We start from the raw sequence: 17,955 nt of genomic DNA on the forward strand, positions 1-17,955 counted from the left end.
GGTTTGTTCTGATAACTGCTGTGGAAAGTGCTCTTCCAACTGAGGCCAGGCTGAGAACACATTAAAGGTATCAGTAATGTTGATTGGCTGCAAATCAAACTATTTCATTGCTCATTACCTTTAGTAAATCACTGAGATATGTGCTAAGTAAATCCGTTGCTATCAGTAAAAGATTTATGGGGCAGAGGGAAGGTGGCTAATAGGACTAAATCCCCCTGTACAACTAGCCAGTATAATCTGTCATCACAGAGTAGAGGAGAAGCTGTGCAACTCCTTCCCTAATCAGCGCTGAAATCATGCCCAGACCTGTCTGGCATATATCTTTAGGCATCCCTCTTGTCTTTTGTCATGAAGAAATCAGATTATTTCTGATGATTCTTATTTTTTTATGTAGGTAATTTGTAGTCATTGATCATTTTGCTTTCTCCCTTATCAATTAAGCCTTACGTTAAACCCTGTACACCCTACATTTTATGTATTTCCATTGTCTCCATCTGTTTGAACATCTGTCCTGCAATACAGCATACTCTGCCGTGGAATTCTTGACAAAACAGAAATGCTTTACAAGTGTAAAAGTTACAAGAAGTTAACAGCCGAATAAAATAACAAAGATCTAACTGTTGACCTCTCACAGCTTGACATCCTTTCATCCTTCCTCTAATTTGCTGTTCCAACTGTAGAAGAAAAGAATTAGAAAATGTTGGAGGAGAAGTGACTAATCTGTTTTGACATTTTCTGTGTGATTGTGTTTTGCTCTTTGGTAGGTAGAAGACAGAGCACTGGGCTTGTTGGGAAAAAAATGCTGCATTCTGAAAGAAGCTGCACACAGAGAGCTGGCGAATACTGTTACTTTCCTGCTAGGGAACATACGAATAGATTTCTTCTTATTGTTTCTTATTATTAGGGAAAAATTCAGTGTGATAACAATGTGTGAAAATGCTGTATTTTATCTGAAAGGGATGTTTTAATTCCATGTGTTTGCCATTACATATCACTATAAAACTCCATTTGGTGGTATGGTCTAACAAAGTCAGTTTAGGAGGGCCTGGATTTATTAAAATTATTTGTAGTACCAAACACTTTGGAGATATATCTTGTCTTTTGAGGGACTCAAGCTATGGTTTGTATATGTTTTTTATTGCCAGAAAGTCTGTGAATTCAGTACTGGATCCAATTAAAGATTTACAAATCCAAGGAAGGACTTTGGTGGACCTGAAGCATCTAATCAAAATACCTGCCCTGGTCCCCCTCTGCTCAGTGGACACCCAACAGTATCATGACCTGAGTTCTCCCAGTGCTTCCCAGTACAAGCTGGCCCGTCCCAAAGTGCCCCAGTCCTGCTCTTGTGCCTGTGCAGGCCTTTCCCACACTGGGCAGGCTGGTGCCTAAGCCTAAGGGGGATACAAAAAACAGTGTAAGAGCAGTTTTCAAACCTGCCATGGGGGCTGTGCCCCTGTGCAGAGTGAGGGACAAAATGCATGAGCCTTCGGGCTGGTAGCTTCAACGTGCAGCAGCAAGCAAGGAGGCAAGTTTTGGTGCTTCCCAGGGTGGCTCCTGTGACATCCCATGGCCACTGAATGTAGCAGAGACGGATGGGGGGGGATGGGGGTGGCTGCACTGATCTGCTGGAGATGAGAGGGATGGGCTTAAATCTCCCCAGGCTGGGAAGGCAATAGGTTCAGGCTTCCCAGATCCCCAGGTGCTGTGAGGACTCAGCTATCGTGCAAAGCAGAAGCTATTTGTGACTGTCCACAAACAAAATCGCAGATCCCATTTAGTCCTTTGAATGAAAAACTTGATCACCAGCCTTGACAAGAGGAGTCAGGGCTGCAGCCTCTGTGCAGCTGAACGTGCAGCCTGTGCGAAATGTCCCAGGCTGAGGGCAGGACGTGGCGCTGGACGTACCCCTGTGCTCAGCGGTTTCTGCTGCCAGCCCTGGCAGAGCCCCGCTCGGTGTGCAGGGCTTTGCATCATGCGTCCAAGACTTCGAGCTCTGCCTGTGCCCCGCAGCAGCTGGGCACCTCATAGAGCTGCTGGTCAATGTACTTAAAAGCTACTCCACCTATTTTTAATTTTTTTTTTCTTTTGCTTAACTGGACAGAGCCTTTATGACCTCTGAGAATGTAAATTGCTGCATCCAGTAAATTGCTGTTCGTGTGAGAACGTTAAGGACTTTTAATTATAAATCAAAATTGCCACAGGTTAAGAGAGGGAGATGAGGAAGCTTTGATGATTCTTGTGCCTGATTCATGCGTAGGAATAATGCTGATTCAGCAGCTGGTGGTGTCAAAGACTCATTTACATGAACTTCAGTATATTAAATATCCATTCTTGTAATTTTTCCAAAGATTATCTGAGCAACTCAAGAAGTTTGGCTGGTTGTTTTTTAAAGCCGTGTTTGCTCTTTGCCCATTAAGAAGCATGTCCATTTGTTTTGGGCATGTCTGCACAGAGATACCAACAGCCTTGATTTAAGTGCTAGTCAGTCAAAACCTGGTAAAAACTTAAGACTTCCCTCAGAGAGGACCAGGTGTAGTAGTTATATTACAGCATTACTTGACTTGATGATAGGGTTTTTTTAATATTATGACCATGGGTATAAGTGAGGAGTAACAATTACTGCAGTTGGATGGCACTCCTTGTAGCATGAATTTTAAATCTGAGAATATTAAATACTTTATGCCTCTGTTAAATTTTCCCTTCTAATTGTTTGAAACACACAAAGCAGAACTTACATACTTATAGCAGAACAACTGTACTTATAGTAGGACACATATACTTATGATAATTTTTCCAAACAGGCAGTGCTGTTGTATATAAAAATGAGTTAGGCATTGCAACTTTTAGATGATGTTACCACAAAACAGAGTTATGACACTCAAAAATCTTCAAAAAATCTCTAAAAAAGAGAGAGCGTTGTCAGGTGTCAAGGAACTGCTTGGTATTTCTTCCTGTATTTGGTGGTAAAATCCCAGAATCCCAGAATCCCAGATTGGTGGGGGTTGGAAGGGACCTCTGGAGATCATCTAGTCCAACCCCCTTGATAGAGCAGGATCACCCAGAGCAGGTTGCACAGGATCACGTCCAGGCGGGTTTTGAATATCTCCAGAGAAGGAGACTCCACAACATCTCTGGGCAGCCTGTCCCAGTGTTCTGTCATCCTCAAAGTGAAGAAGTTTTTCCTCATGTTCAGATGGAACTTCCTGTGTTCCAGTTTGTGCCCGTTGCCCCTTGTCCTGTCGCTGGGCACCACTGGAGAGAGTCTGGCCCCTTCCTCGAGACATCCACCCTTTAGGTATTTATAAGCGTTGATCAGATCCCTTCTTGGTCTTGTCTTCTCCAGACTAAACAGCCCCAGCTCTGTCAGCCTTTCCTCATAGGAGAGATGCTCCAGTCCCCTCATCATCCTTGTAGCCCTCTGCTGGACTCTCTCCAGTAGTTCCCTGTCTGTCTTGAACTGGGGAGCCCAGAACTGGACACAATATTCCAGATATGGCCTCACCAGGGCAGAGTAGAGGGGGAGGATAACCTCCCTTGACCTGCTGGCCACACTCTTCTTAATGCACCCCAGGATACCGTTGGCCTTCTTGGCCACAAGGGCACACTGCTGGCTCATGGAGAGCTTGTTGTCCACCAGGACTCCCAGGTCCTTCTCTGCAGTACTGCTTCCCAGCAGGTCAATCCCTAGCCTGTACTAGTGAATGGAGTTCTTCCCTAGGTGCAGGACGCTACACTTCCCCTTATCAAATTTCATATGGTTCCTCTCTGCCCAGTTCTCTAGGCTGTCCAGGTCTTGCTGAATGGCAGCGCAGCCTTGTGGTGTTTTGGCCACTCGTCTCAGTTTTGTACCGTCAACAAACTTGCTGAGGGCACACTCTGTCCCTTCATCCAGGTCATTGATGTATGCGTTGAACAGGACCAGACCCAGTACTGACCCCTGCAGAACACCACTAGCTACAGGCCTCCGACTAGACTCTGTGCTGCTTACCACAACCCTCTGGGCTCTGTCATTCAGCCAGTTCTCAACCCACCTCACTGTCCACTCGTCCAACCCACAGTTCCTAAGCTTGCTTATGAGGATGTTATAGGAGACAGCTTTTGACAGTGTCAAAAGCCTTGCTGAAGTCAAGGTAGACAACATCCACTGCTCTCCTGTCACCCACCCAGCCAGTCACGCCATCATAGAAGGTTATCAGATTGGTCAAGCATGATTTCCCAAGTATGAATCCATGTTGACCACTCAAGAAAAAAATACAGTGTAAATGGCTGCATATGGACCATGGAATATGTTCCCATGCCTATACTAATGCAGCTGCAGTTGGCATTCTGTCAGCAATAGCAGCTCTGGCAATACATCTCCCAAATTGTGAGATGACTTCCAGATCATGGGATTATTTTTGAAGAATACACTTTTTCTCATATTACTCTCTTGTTTCTGGCCCACGGTATCACAAGATTGGCTCTAGCTGCAGACAGACATTGTGCTATTTACAGATAAAACCCGTGCAAGTTGATAGCAATAGAGTTTTGTATGGAGACAGGGTCCAGGTTAAACAACAATGATTGAGCTACCTATACCTTATGCTAATTTACTAATGAAGACAACCACAGGCTAAAACCCAGTGATTCTTTTCCTGTCCACACAAAATAATGTCATGATTACAATTCGGGAAAGATTTTGTTTGGTTTGATCAGTGAAAACCGTGGTAGTTGTCCTCCTTGGACAGAGGTCAGGAGTGGTCCCACTATCTCCTAGGCAGGGTAATTGAAGGGTGGGAAATGGATGAAAAGGGACATGTGCCCGAAGTCCATGCTCCTTACAGAAACCGGGAGAAAGGGCCGAGCCGCTGACACAAGTCCTGGATGGGACAGAACGGTGAGAAAGGGAAACAGGAAGGGATACAGCCAGGTTGACTGAGAGACATACACACACGCGAATCTGAACCCAGGATAAATGTTAGGATCACTCAGTTTAAATTAGGAGCAAACTGAGAGTGAGTGAAAGGAAGAAGACATGATGCATTGTGTATGAAGCTGTGTACTGACAGAGGTGCAGATGACTCAGCCAAGTACATGACTCAGGTGCTGGGAACTCTGACACTGACTCTTCACCATGATCCTGGGCAAGTCCCAGCTTTTCTTTGGGTCATGTCAGACCTCTGAGTAAGCAGGTTGAACTCCCTCCACAGTCAATGCAGTTGTATTTACATATATGGGCCTCATATTTCACAGAATGCTTCATTTTATACATCCGTAAATGTTTGTTTTATTTGAAGACATGCCAGAATACCAACTTCTATAAAGAATTTCACATTGGAAATGCCAAGTTCAGAAGGGAGTGAGAGGGATTCACCCAAATAAATGCACTATCAGAACTAGCTATGGGACTTTTAATCCTGGTTAAAATCACCAATCCTGTTTTCAAATATACTGAGCATCAGTTCCCTGCTCTGAAGTGCCTCAGGCACTCAAAACCTTTGTAAATCAGACCACACATTCCCCCTTCTGGGATGTTGACAAGTCATTAAACCCCACTGCGTAGTCTCAGATCAGCCAGCTGTTCTGCTTTAATTAGTTCCCGTGAACACTGAAGATAATTTTTTTCTTTTTTGGCTGACTTTTTTATCTTCTGATGAAGAATGACAAATTTAATTATTTTTTTTCCAAATAAGACTTTCCCTTGTGATGATTATTTCACTTACTTACACACATTGCTGTGGGGCCTGTGAATCTGTCTGGATGTCCAAGACAGCACTGATCCCAGCAGAAACCTAAATCTATGCATGACAGAGCTCACCGGTGGGACTATACACTGAATTGATGGGGAAGTGCTAGTGTTGCTATCATTTCTCCATCTCATTCCCCAAAGCCAACATTTATTTGTGCCAGCCAGAGCATTTTCATGTAATGGATTCCCTTCTGTAAAAGGGACCTAACAGAGAAACAAAGTTCTTGGTCTCTCCAGCTCTTACCTAAGTCATATATTTTTTGTATCTTTTGAGTCTTAAATTTCATTGGCAATGTTGGGCATGGTTCCTGGCGCATGGCTATATCTGGCATATACCTGTTCAGGTCATTGTGGAGTTGCAGAGAGCTGGACTAGACAACACAGGCATCCTCCAATCCTCCATCCTAAGATCTGTGATTAGCTCAAATTAGCCATTGGCGTTTTTTTTAGAAGTGCATAGTGCATCCTAAATAATACAAATAAGTCAATTCCTAGCTTTCCAAGCTTAAGTGACGTAGATGCAAATACTTTCCAATTCAGGGCAAGATCCTATTGTCATCTGAACTCATCCGTGTTGCATAAATAGGAGCAAACATGTTACCTAGAGAAAAAAGAGGGTAATTCAAATCAATAAACTTAAAAAAATATATCAAATAAACTCAAACTGTAACAAGTTAGTGTGCTTGTCACAGTTATCTGAACAGCAGAGCAAAATGACTGTATTCCCAGAAATTAAGCTCACATAGCTATAAGAAGGCCATCACAGAGATGACTAAGGGCTATCTCAGTGTGTGAACACTAAATGACAGTGATTGCCAAACTGACCATCAGGGAAAAAGGGTATCAGAAAGGAGGCAACTTGGCAAAATAAGAAAGCATATAAAGCAGTGAACTGATATGCTTGAGTCAATGAAACACTGAACACAGCTGACTACCATGCCCAAGGGACTAGCAGGAGTCTGGATGGTTCTGGTGACTCATTCTGTGTATGTAGAGGATCAACTTAGGTTGAGATCCAAGAATGTTAACGTTTCCCCATCTTTTTTTAATATTAGAGTATACTAATTTTAAAAACAAATGAGGCTTGCCTTCTTTCAATTTTGATACAAACCTGAAATTCAGTCCAGGCAATCTCAGCTTTGCAATTCTTATTTGCTTACAATGAATAAGCACTACTTCTTGGAAAGCTTAACATATAACAGTATTTCTAAGATTCATAAACTAATTCATGTTTTTATGGTAATTAGCACATGAAACTTTTTGTTTTGTTTTGTTTTACACAGGTTAATCTGAATATATGAATCAAGAAAGACTTGCAATTTTTTTGCTGACTTTTGAACTGAAATTTGCGTTTGTTCAATCAGTTTCACAGTCCTCCATCAATCAGAACAGCAACTGGACTACTATGGAAAAAGCATTATGTGTACTTGAGAGTTAATTGTCGTGGATAATGTGGTGCTGCATGAAATGACAATGGTAAACAATATTTTTTTCTTCTAAGACCACAAGTAAGGAGAGCAGACTGTTTGCTCAGATTGTATGTATACATTTCAGGTGACACTTATCACTGCTTGCTGCATGTTGAAAATCATTTTGTGCTGCAGAAAACATATTTTTGACCTACATACCAAAACATGCCAATTTCTCAAAGAGAGGCAGAAACAGGTGGGATTTTCTAAAGTACAGAAAGTTCTGCCCTAGCTGCTCCACTGCAGCCTGCAAAAGCCCACTGACATCCAGAGGCAGAGGAGTAAGCCAATGCTGAATACTTTAAAAATCTCACCCAGCTTTGCACATTTGTGACTTTGACACATTGGCAGCATCCCTTGTGGTGATGGAAAGAGTGAAGAGGTCGCCAGAATGTTACAAGTTTATTTGTGTAGATGTTTTTAGATGTTTTAAGAGGGCAAGAAATCCTACTGGCATACAGGGAAATTACTTGTTTTATTTCACCTCATTATTCCCTAAAAGTGAACTGAAAGCTGTTTTTCTCTGGCAAGGCATACTTCAGGACTTGGGTTTTTTGCTGGCAGTCATTGAAGACAGTGCTTCACATCTCTAGCTGCTCTGGGAGCGGTGCCTTCTACAAGTCTTTCTGCTCTCCAGATAATTAACTCAGTGACTCCAGTGTGAATTGGGAAAAAACAAGAAGAACAAACCAGCCAACCAAATTAAACCTTTAGTGCTTGCCTAATGCAACTCTGAAAGATTTCAGGTGGTTTCAGGGGAATAATTTGAATATCATGGTTTGAAGACAATTTAAATAATGAAGTTCCTGGATTGAATGTGTTATTCTGACATAGTTTATATGCACCCTTTTTTACTGTATTTAATTAGAAAGAACTCACTCAGAGAATTAAAAGGCTGACATATAGAGTTGTGGCCTGGAGTTGTGGCAGGAACACCTTGAATGCACATTGCCTTGATGCATGTCAAAGCACTCTGGGCATTACAGAGCAGAACCAGCCTGCCAAAATTTGGGTCTGGGTGAGAAGAGAGTCAGAAGGAATAACACTTGTTTTGGGTGTAAAAGAAAACACACAGCCTTGAAAGAGGAGGTGGGTGATCATAAAGCAAACTGCAGAAAGGTAAAGCCCTGCCTCTTCCCAGGACCCCTATCTTCTCTCCCCGAAGCTCCAGCCTGGGCTGGAGTATGCCCCTACCAAGGATCATTTTCTGGCCTTTATCCTCCGTAGAAAGGCACCATGTCAAAAGTGCCTTTGGAGAGTGCTCTCCGTGCTGTCTGTCTCCTTGGATTGTACTCAGGATTTCCTTGGAGACAAACTGGCTTGGGACAAGGCCACCTCAGAAGTCATGGAAGTGATTTCACAGTATGGGGAACACAGGCCAGCATTTCAGGTCACTTTCTGGACCTCTGTAATTTATTAGTGTAGATATCCTAGTATGTCATGTAGATGGTACAGAGCTATGTCAGAAGGTGTCTGTCAGAATAGTGGAGGGTATCCACACAGCAGAATTTTTACATGGATAGAGAGCCAAACTACCAGTGCTTCCTATGCTGAATTCATTTCTATATTAGTTTTAGAGTTCAGTAATCGGGTTTTTTACATTTAAAAGGTAAAACCTTCTTGGAGGTTGTCCTATGCAATATGCTGAGTAGCCTACTGTATACTGTATAATTCTGAAAATTCAGGAATTTAGGAAGCAGCTCTGCTCTTCTTTTCTTTCTGAAAATTTTTGGTTTATTGCCAGGAGAACTGTGCTGAAAGACAGGGAATTCTTCAACATCTTGGCAAGAAAAGAAGCAAATAGACAAAACACTTCTGCTTCCACTCAGCTGGCAGTGGACCTGAGCAGAAATATGAAAACAATAAAAGGTGAACTCCCACATGGGTAGAGATTGAAAAGCAGAACCACCCTGCATTTGCTGAATTGGCCAAGTAATAACTGAACAGAGATGAAGAGTTGAAAAGATTTAACATTATTATTACTAAAGTTAGAGGAAAAATAAAGTAATTAGTGAGTAAAAAATTACAGCTAGAAAGCAGGGAAAAATCCTTCACACTGAAAATGGATTTAAATGCTATGCAATGTTTCAAAAAACCCCAAACCCCAACAACCGATTTGCATTCCATGGATTCCAGGGATAGGCAATGTCTTTTTTTCAGTGACAGTGAAATCTAATTTTAAGATAATTTACTTGTTTATGTTACCTCAAGCACTGCTCCCTCAGCATAGTAAGAGCTGTTCCTCTGTAGCACATTGCTATACAAATGGCTCAGAGTAGAAAAATACAAAGATACTTGTGAGAAGCTCTGTTTAAAATGATGAAGGTTACAGCAGCTGTTTGTGTACTTTGATTTTCTTCTTGTCTGGAAAAAGAAGAAAGTGAGAACTAAATTTTGACACTGTATAAGTCTGTTCTTATTTTGCTTTTCAGCTCCATGTTTCCTCTTGAGGGTGAATTATGAAATTCCAGTCCAGCTTTTAAGTGATAAAGGCCCATCATCTCCTGTGGTCAGGCTAGCTTATAGTTCATACCCTGTGGATTTTGTTATTCACCTTTTCAGTGTGGTTACAGATGAAAGCTGAAGTTGTTCCAATCACACAGAAAAAAATTGCAATGAATGTCTGAAAGTAATTTTAGTTCTAGAGCTTTTGAAAGGAAATTAATTTGGGAAGTAAGGTGGGAGGGTAGAGTGGCTGCATTGTTTTCAGGAAACTTTTTCATGAAAATGTCAAATTTTCTTTTGACATTTGGTTTCAAACTTTTCTTTGCTTCTCCTTTGCTTTTTTCTCTTCTTTCCCTTCCCTTTTCTTCCCTCCTCTCATCTTCTAAAGGAATAGAAGAGATGGAGAAAGAGAAGGCCAGTAAGAATTGGCACAAGGATCAAAGATGTCTACCTGGAACAAACTGGACCTGTTGACTGAATATTTTCAGCGGATCACTCCAGTGTGTGTTTCAGTTCTGGTTAATTGCACAGTGAAAATTTCAGCTTTGTGAAAGACTTACATGTTCCTGAAAATGCCCATAAGACGCACTGTTTTAGTGTGGTCACCTTTGGAAAATCAAATCACTTGTAGTGTGACAGAGCTTTCCCCTTGCAATGTCTGCCCCTCCTTTTTTAATGTAGATTTTTTAAAATCTCTGTTTTGTGAGAGGAAATACATTTTGATTCTCAAAAGGACAGGTAGTATTCAGATTCATGCAACCTTTTGTTTTGTAACATCTCTTAAAAACCAGGCTGCTTCATGCCATACAACAGACTGTGAACTTCCTTGTTCTCATTCTTGGTGCTGAGCTTTTTTTTGGCTTGAGTTTATATAGGGACTATTGATGGTCAATATTCTACCATTTATGATGTCAGCAAGAGACATCATTTATTTGCATGATGCTTTGCATTATTTGGCTTGATAATTTATTAGTGAGCTTATTGTAGCCTTCAGTATTATCTAAGTGCCATAAACTTTGTATTATCTAAGTGCCATAAACTTTAATTGAGTACCATTTCCTGTACACTTTCTCATGCATGTTTATGAAAGGAAGTTCCATCTTTCGATAAGTACAGAAACTTCCATTGACTAGTTAGACATGACATAAAGCTGCAGGTAAGCAGACTGCAGACTCAGAAATTATGATTTGCTACTGTTTTCACCCTTATGTGTTCATAAATTACTTTGGCTCTTCTCTTTTGCCGATTAGAAGATGAAAATGATCCTACAGTAGGTTAGCCAAACAAACAAGTAAACAAAAAAAGTATTACTTTACAACCAGGACTGTGACATATTATAGTTGCAGTATAAAGGAGGAGCTTCTCTTCTGAATTCAGTGTCAGTGAAATAAAACAACAAAATGGAGGCACAGGAAGCTTCATTGACGTCCAGGGTGAAAACTGTGTAAAATCAGTGTGAAATAGATTTCATAAAGTATTTGTTAATGGCTACATATGCTACCACATGTGGAGCATCAGGCGGCGTCTTTGAAAAAAGCAGCAATTATCAAGGATGCCTTGGATTCTAAATGGAGCAAAATCTGCTGAAGTTGTAACTTGAATACGTGTGGCTTTCCAAGGGTGCCTGGGATAGGAGTGAGATCAAGAGCCTCTCAGGTGAGCAGATTTTGTCTCAGAGGTGGCAATAAAGTCTGTGCAGGAGAGGCAGTGTGAGGTGGTAAGACATGGCTTGATAAGAGTAACTGAGTCAGTGTGCCCATTCCCCACTGTAAATTAACATCTAAAACAAGAAAAATGCTCTTCACATATTTTACTTGTCTGACAGACTTGTGAGTCTGTACTGCATCCATTCAGCCAGGCAGCTTTATGGCTTCCTCCACTCCTGCTGTCACAGCTACATGGCTGTCCATTGTGCTGCTGCCAAACAAAACAAATCTAATTTATCTTCTTTGTGGTTAATAGAAATACCTTATCTTGTTAGGGTTTCAGGAGGTCAGTTGTCCAGTGAGAGTGAGCAGTCCTCTTGACCCTGCCACCTCTGGTATGACCCTGGCTGCTCCTCCACTGCCATTGTTATTCCTGATTTCTCAAAGGAGCAATAGCGACTTATAAAATGGTCTGTTGGCTTTGAGCTTCTTTGGATGAGAAGGGGTGAAGGAGCATGTTCATCAGGGCTGCAGAGGACTGCCAAGGAATTTAAGGTATCTTACTGACAGCATAAAATTAAATTCATGGGCAATAAGCCTGCAGCTTAGATAGCGTATCAGCCTTTTTTCTGCTTACCATCCTCAGCTCTGCTCACTTCAGGTCTGGAGGATGATCACTTTACAGTAACACCATGTTCACTGACTCATTTCCATGCAATGCTCAGGAATTCCTCAAAAAATTTAACCATTTCGCGGTCACTGTGGGAACCTGCTCTGAGTCCTTTGGTCTAGAAGTACACATGTTGCTTAAATCTGATAAAACTAGTATTGAAAAAAAAAGTGACTAGTTAAAATTATTAGTTGCCATGTTCCATCAGGCAAAGAAGGCTCACATTTGCAGTGATTCTCACCACTCACATCTCTTAACCTGGCACGGTGTGTGGGATGAGAAAAAATGATGTGCTGAGGTTACAGGAGGTAGCTGAAAGTGCTTTTACGTGCTTCTAAGTTTGTTCAGACAGAAAATGAATAGGATTTAACCTACCAAAGAACAATGTTTGATAGCTTCTCTGATGTGTGGCAGCAAAAAAAAGATTGATAGTTTTCACTGCATTTTTAAAACAGGTAACTGTGATTTGGGGACTCACCTCCACACCCCACAGTCCAAAATGATAGATTGTGGATATTTTGTAACATTTTGAAAAATCTCTCCTAATCTCAGTCGTTACTTAGTATTTATAGTCGCCAGTGTGCTGATCTTGTGCTGGAAATAGTCCTGCTTAGAGCAGAACGTTGGACTAAATGTTCTTCAGAGCTCCCTGCCAACAAACATTTCTACCACTGTGATTTTTTTGCTCTCCCAAAGAAGTTCAGAGCTGAGCCTCACTGTCACACTCTGGTCGTGCCAGCTTTACTGGCTGTGAAGAGGAAATCAAACATTTACTCCCCTTACCCCACAGGGCCACGGGGAGGAGAGTTATATTTACACAGTGGTATGAAAATGTAAACTAGGTGTCACAGGACCATTGCTGAGTAACAGCCTTTGCGTTGTGGAGGCACTGTGTATGAGGAAAATCATTCGTCCCTTCCTTACTCTGTACAGGGCCCTGAGATAAATACGGTTGAATTATTTATTTGTTTGGGAAAAAAAGTGGTTTGCAACCTGAGAAGCTGCTTGGGCACTTCTTTCCAGCTGTTCTAAGGCCAACCAGCATATTATGTGAAGTAAAGGGGAGGGGATCTTACCGTGCAGGGTGAAATGCAGGTCTGGGAGTGAAAAGAGAGACAATTTTAGAGCAAGGTCTGCCACATAACCGCTGTGGGTTTCGGTGAGTTCCTTCAGGCTTTCTTTCCATGTACGTTAGGAGGAGACTGTAGAACACAAGAGATGTTTAAATAACGTTGATAGTGTGATGTGTCTGCAAAGATTACTCAAGACTACTTAGAGCAAACAGAATTCAAGTGTTTCTATTCCCACAGGGCCTCCGTTAGGAGGAGGTGCCCTGATTCCCACAGGGCCTCCGTTAGGAGGAGGTGATTTCAAGGGGACCACGAAAGTTGACTGTTACCTCGCTGCACTCGGCTCAGCTCTCTCACCCAAGTGGCTTTTAAGGGTGGGCAGAGGCTAGAGCTACATGGGAAGCCCAAGAGCAGGAGTATGATGCTGAAAAGTATAATTCCAATTTTTCTATTTCAAAACCTTGGATGTTGTTTGCAGAGCTCTGAGGACCTCAGAGTTTGGTTCCCCCACTGTTTTTCAAAGTAACTAGATAGTCTTCTGACTAACATACACTGTTGTCCCATTTGTATTACCATTTGCAGATGAATGTTTCACCGTGTCCACAACTCCAGATGAAGGATACAAGGTTTGGCTCAGCAGGAGACTTCTAGACAAGACAGTGGGATGAGACAGGTGGGGTTTTTGAGAGAAATTCTCATTGTTTCCAACAAGGAAATGAAATGAACATTCAGCGGAGAAAAGTTTAGTACTAGGTATGAGGAAACATTGTTCTAATAAATTCCAACCTTTAAACCCTCCTTGACTCTGCCATTTCTCATGATGGTTGTTTATTGCTTTTTAGACAAAAGGGCAAGCTCATGCCATAAATATGTTCATGGAGTGTTCTCAGCTATGAACAAGTTTCTCAGCCTAATTCTGCTCTAGTTCTCTCCTAAAGCAAGATCAGCCAAAAGGTTGATTATTCCTCTGCACTAAGATTTTCTGAGGAATGTCTACATTTCTACTTGGATAGTTTTTTGCTAGAAGGGAGGAACATTAGCTTCACATACAGAATGAGTATAGCAATCTCTTCTTTGATTTTGCTCCCCTTATTCTCATTTATTTATATTGCAGCAGCACCCACAGGCCTTAACTGGGGAGAAGTCTCCATGACACTAGACAGCGTACAAACACAGAGGAAGATACTGAAGAGCTTGCAATCAATTAAAGTAATATTATGGTGCCTTTTCTTTAGCTACAGGAGAAGAGACTAAGGACCCAATTAGATTAAGATCATGCTTAGCCCAAATCTAGGAGATTACATTTGCAGTCTCTTCCTGACACTCTATGTCTTGGAGAGCACTTGCATTAAATAAACCATATTATGGATTATGAGACAATATCAACTATGTTAATTCAAGTGAAAAAAAATCAATATGAGAACTAAACAAAACATTGTGTTTGTCTCTGCCATTTGATAAATCCAGTTATTTGCTTAATCTTTTCCGGGTGTGAAGGTTTTTTTGTTCATCACAGGTTTTCCTCATATAGATATTCTTTCAGAAAAATTAAAGTGAACTGGGATCAGCTGGAATAAGGTAAGCCTGTTCTTGGCACTGATGATGCAGAAATCATAGTGGATATTTTCAGAGTTATATGACTACTATTTTGGCAGTATGTGCATCTGACCTGGTATCAACATCATGAAAGCAATCCTGATAATGCATTTTGAATGTCTCTCATGATCAAAACTGGTTAGTGGGATGTAGGACTAGCTGCCTAGATGTCTGTGATGAAAGCCACACTCCATGCTGTAATTCACAGTAAACGTGACTTTGAAGAAAGTACCATAACATCAAGAGTGCACGTTTTTGGCACACTTCACCTATTAAGCATGGCACTGTACAAATAATGATTATTGGATACGGAGGAAAAGAATTAGCTATTTTATCCCAGAGGTCCCAATAACAGAGAAAAATCTGTTCTGTGTAAGCCAAGTGAAAGATGTGCCATTCAGGCATTTTTATTATACACATCCAGTAAAACTAAAATACACAGAAACCTAAGTATTAGCGAAAGAGACAATTCCCTGAAGACACAGTTAAATATATTCCTAGTTACCAGCAGGGAATTTATAATTTCTGTTCATAAACATTCAAGGTGTTATTAGCAAAATTTATGTCAATTAGGAAGAAACAAATTCATAGAGATCTAAAAACACATTCTGAACTTGATATGTGGCAATTAATAAGGCAAGACAACTGTGTTACAGAAAGAAATTAGGAGAACCAAGAATGAAAAAACTGTGCTTTTCTTTGATCCTTCCCAAATGAAACTTAAGGCTTTCAGTTTTCTGTTAAAATGCCAGAACTGGGAATAAGAGAACAGCAGGTCTTTGCTTCATTTGTTGATAAGGAGTTTGATTAAGCTTTATGTTTTAATTTATTGCTTGCACATTTAGAGACCCACCCTGTGCAGAACCCGTGATCTCCTTCAGAGGTGATGGAGAGCCAGCAGAGAGACATCCTACTTTCCCTCAACTCTCCTCTGTTCCTATTTGCTTTCTCAACAGCTGCCTGTCTGTGTCAGATCTCCAGCTGCTCATGCCACCCTAACTGCCATGTGTGTGCAATGGTGGCATGAGCACAACGGCCATAGCTGTTACAGTCAAGAGCAGAAATACTTTTGACAGCAACATTGAAGAGAACTGCTGAATATTCCCTTCCCTGTCACTGATAACACAACCTGTGTGAACAATTGCAACCCTATTAGTAGAACCTTCAAGACCTTCAGACAATTTGTCATTGCTCGTGGGTGAGACAGATACAATCATCTGCTCCAGCTGGATGCACATAAGTCTATGGGACCTGATGGGATTCATCCCAGGGAACTAAAAGAGCTGACCAATGTCACTGTGGCACCACACTCCATTAATTTTCAATGGTCTTGGGAGTCTGGAGAGGTCCCAGTTGACTGGAAGATGGCAAATGTTGTCCTGATTTTCAAGAAGAGTAAGAAGGAAGACGTTGGTAATTACAGGCCAGTCAGTCTCACTTCAGTGTCTGATAAAATTATGGAGAAGATAATTCTGGGAGTTATTGAAAAACTCTTGAGAGACAACACAATCTTTGGTCATAGCGAGCACAGATTCATGAGGGGAAAGTCCTGCTTAACCAACTTAATTTCCTTTTATGACAAGGTCACCCATCTAGTTACCAAGGGAAGCCAGTAGATGTGGTGGGTTTGGATTTTAGCAAAACTTTTGATACTGTGTCTCAGAGTATATCCTTCTGGACAAAGTGTCCAGCACACAGCTAAACAAGTCCATAATACGTTGGGTGAGCAATTGGCTGATGGGTCGGGCTCAAAGAGTTGTAGTAAATGGGGTTGCATGAGGATGGCAGCCAGTCACCAGTTGGGTTCTCCAAGGCTTGGTTTTAGGACCAGTGCTCTTTAATGTTTTTATAAATGATCTGGATGCAGGAATTGAATATACATTAAGTTTGCCTATGACACTTGTGGTGGGTTGACCTTGGCTGGGGGCCAGGTGCCCACCAGAGCCGCTCTATCACTCCCCTCGTTCACTAGACAGGGGAGAAAAAATATAACAAAAAGCTTATGGGTTGAGATAAGGACAGGGAGAGATCACTCACTAATTATCGACACAAGCAAAATGAACTGAACTTAGAGAGGAAATTCATCTAATTTATTACCAAGCAAAACAGAGTAGAGGAATGAGAAATAAAAGGAAATCTTAAAACACCTCCCCCCACCCCTCCCTTCTTCCCAGGCTCAACTTCACTCCCGGCTTCAACCTCCGCCCCCCCATCAGTGGCACAGGGGGACGGGGAATGGGGGTTACGGTCAGTTCATCACACGGTGTTTCTGCCGCTTCTTCATCCTCAGGGGGAGGACTCCTCTCATCGTTCCCCTGATCCGACATGGAGTCCCTCTCACGGGAGACAGTCCTTCACAAATTGCTCCGGCGTGGGTCCCCCACAGGGTCACAAGTCCTGCCAGCAAACCTGCTCTGGCCTGGGCTCCTCTCTCCACGAGGCCACAGGTCCTGCCAGGAGCTTGCTCCAGCGTGGGCTTCCCACGGGGTCACAGCCTCCTTCAGGTGCCTCCACCTGCTCCGGCATGGGGTGGTCCATGGGCTGCAGGTGGAATCTCTACACCCCCTCATCCTTCCTCCATGGGCTGCAGGGGGACAGCCTGCTTCACCATGGTCTTCACCACAGGCTGCAGGGGGATCTCTGCTCCGGTGCCTGGAGCACCTCCTGCCCCTCCTTCTGCACTGACCTTGGTGCCTGCAGAGTTTCTTACATCTTCTCACTCCTCTCTCTGGCTGCAAAAGCTCTCCCCAACTGTTTTTTTTCCCCTTCTTAAATATGTTATCACAGAGGTGCTGATGGGCTCGGCCTTGGCCAGCGGCAGGTCCATCTTGGAGCCGGCTGGCATTGGCTCTGTCAGACATGGAGGAAGCTTCTAGAAGCTTCTCACAGAAGCCACCCCTGTAGCCACCCCGCTACCAAGACCTTGCCATGCAAACCCAACACAATACTAAACTAGGAGGAGCTGTGGACTCCCTCAAGGGTTGAGAGGCCTTACAGAGAGATCTGGATAGATTGGAGAGCTGGGCAACCACCAACTGTATGAAATTTAACAAGAGCAAGTGCTGGATTCTCCACCAGGGACAGGGAAATCCTGGTTATACGTACAAATTGGGGGACAAGAGGCTGGAGAGCAGCCCCATGGAAAGAGATGTGGGGGTCTGGGCTGGTGGCAAGTTGAATACAAGTCACCGACCGTGCCCTGGGGTGCCTCGAGCTCAGCACAGCGAGCCGGGCAAGGGAGGTGACTGTCCCACTCTACACTGCACTGGTGCGGCCCCACCTTGAGTGCTGGGTGCAGGTTTGGGTGCCTTGCTGTACGAAGGACATCAAA

This window comes from Balearica regulorum, chromosome Z (assembly GCF_011004875.1).
Source record: "Balearica regulorum gibbericeps isolate bBalReg1 chromosome Z, bBalReg1.pri, whole genome shotgun sequence".
In the NCBI taxonomy this organism is placed as follows: Eukaryota; Metazoa; Chordata; class Aves; order Gruiformes; family Gruidae; genus Balearica; species Balearica regulorum.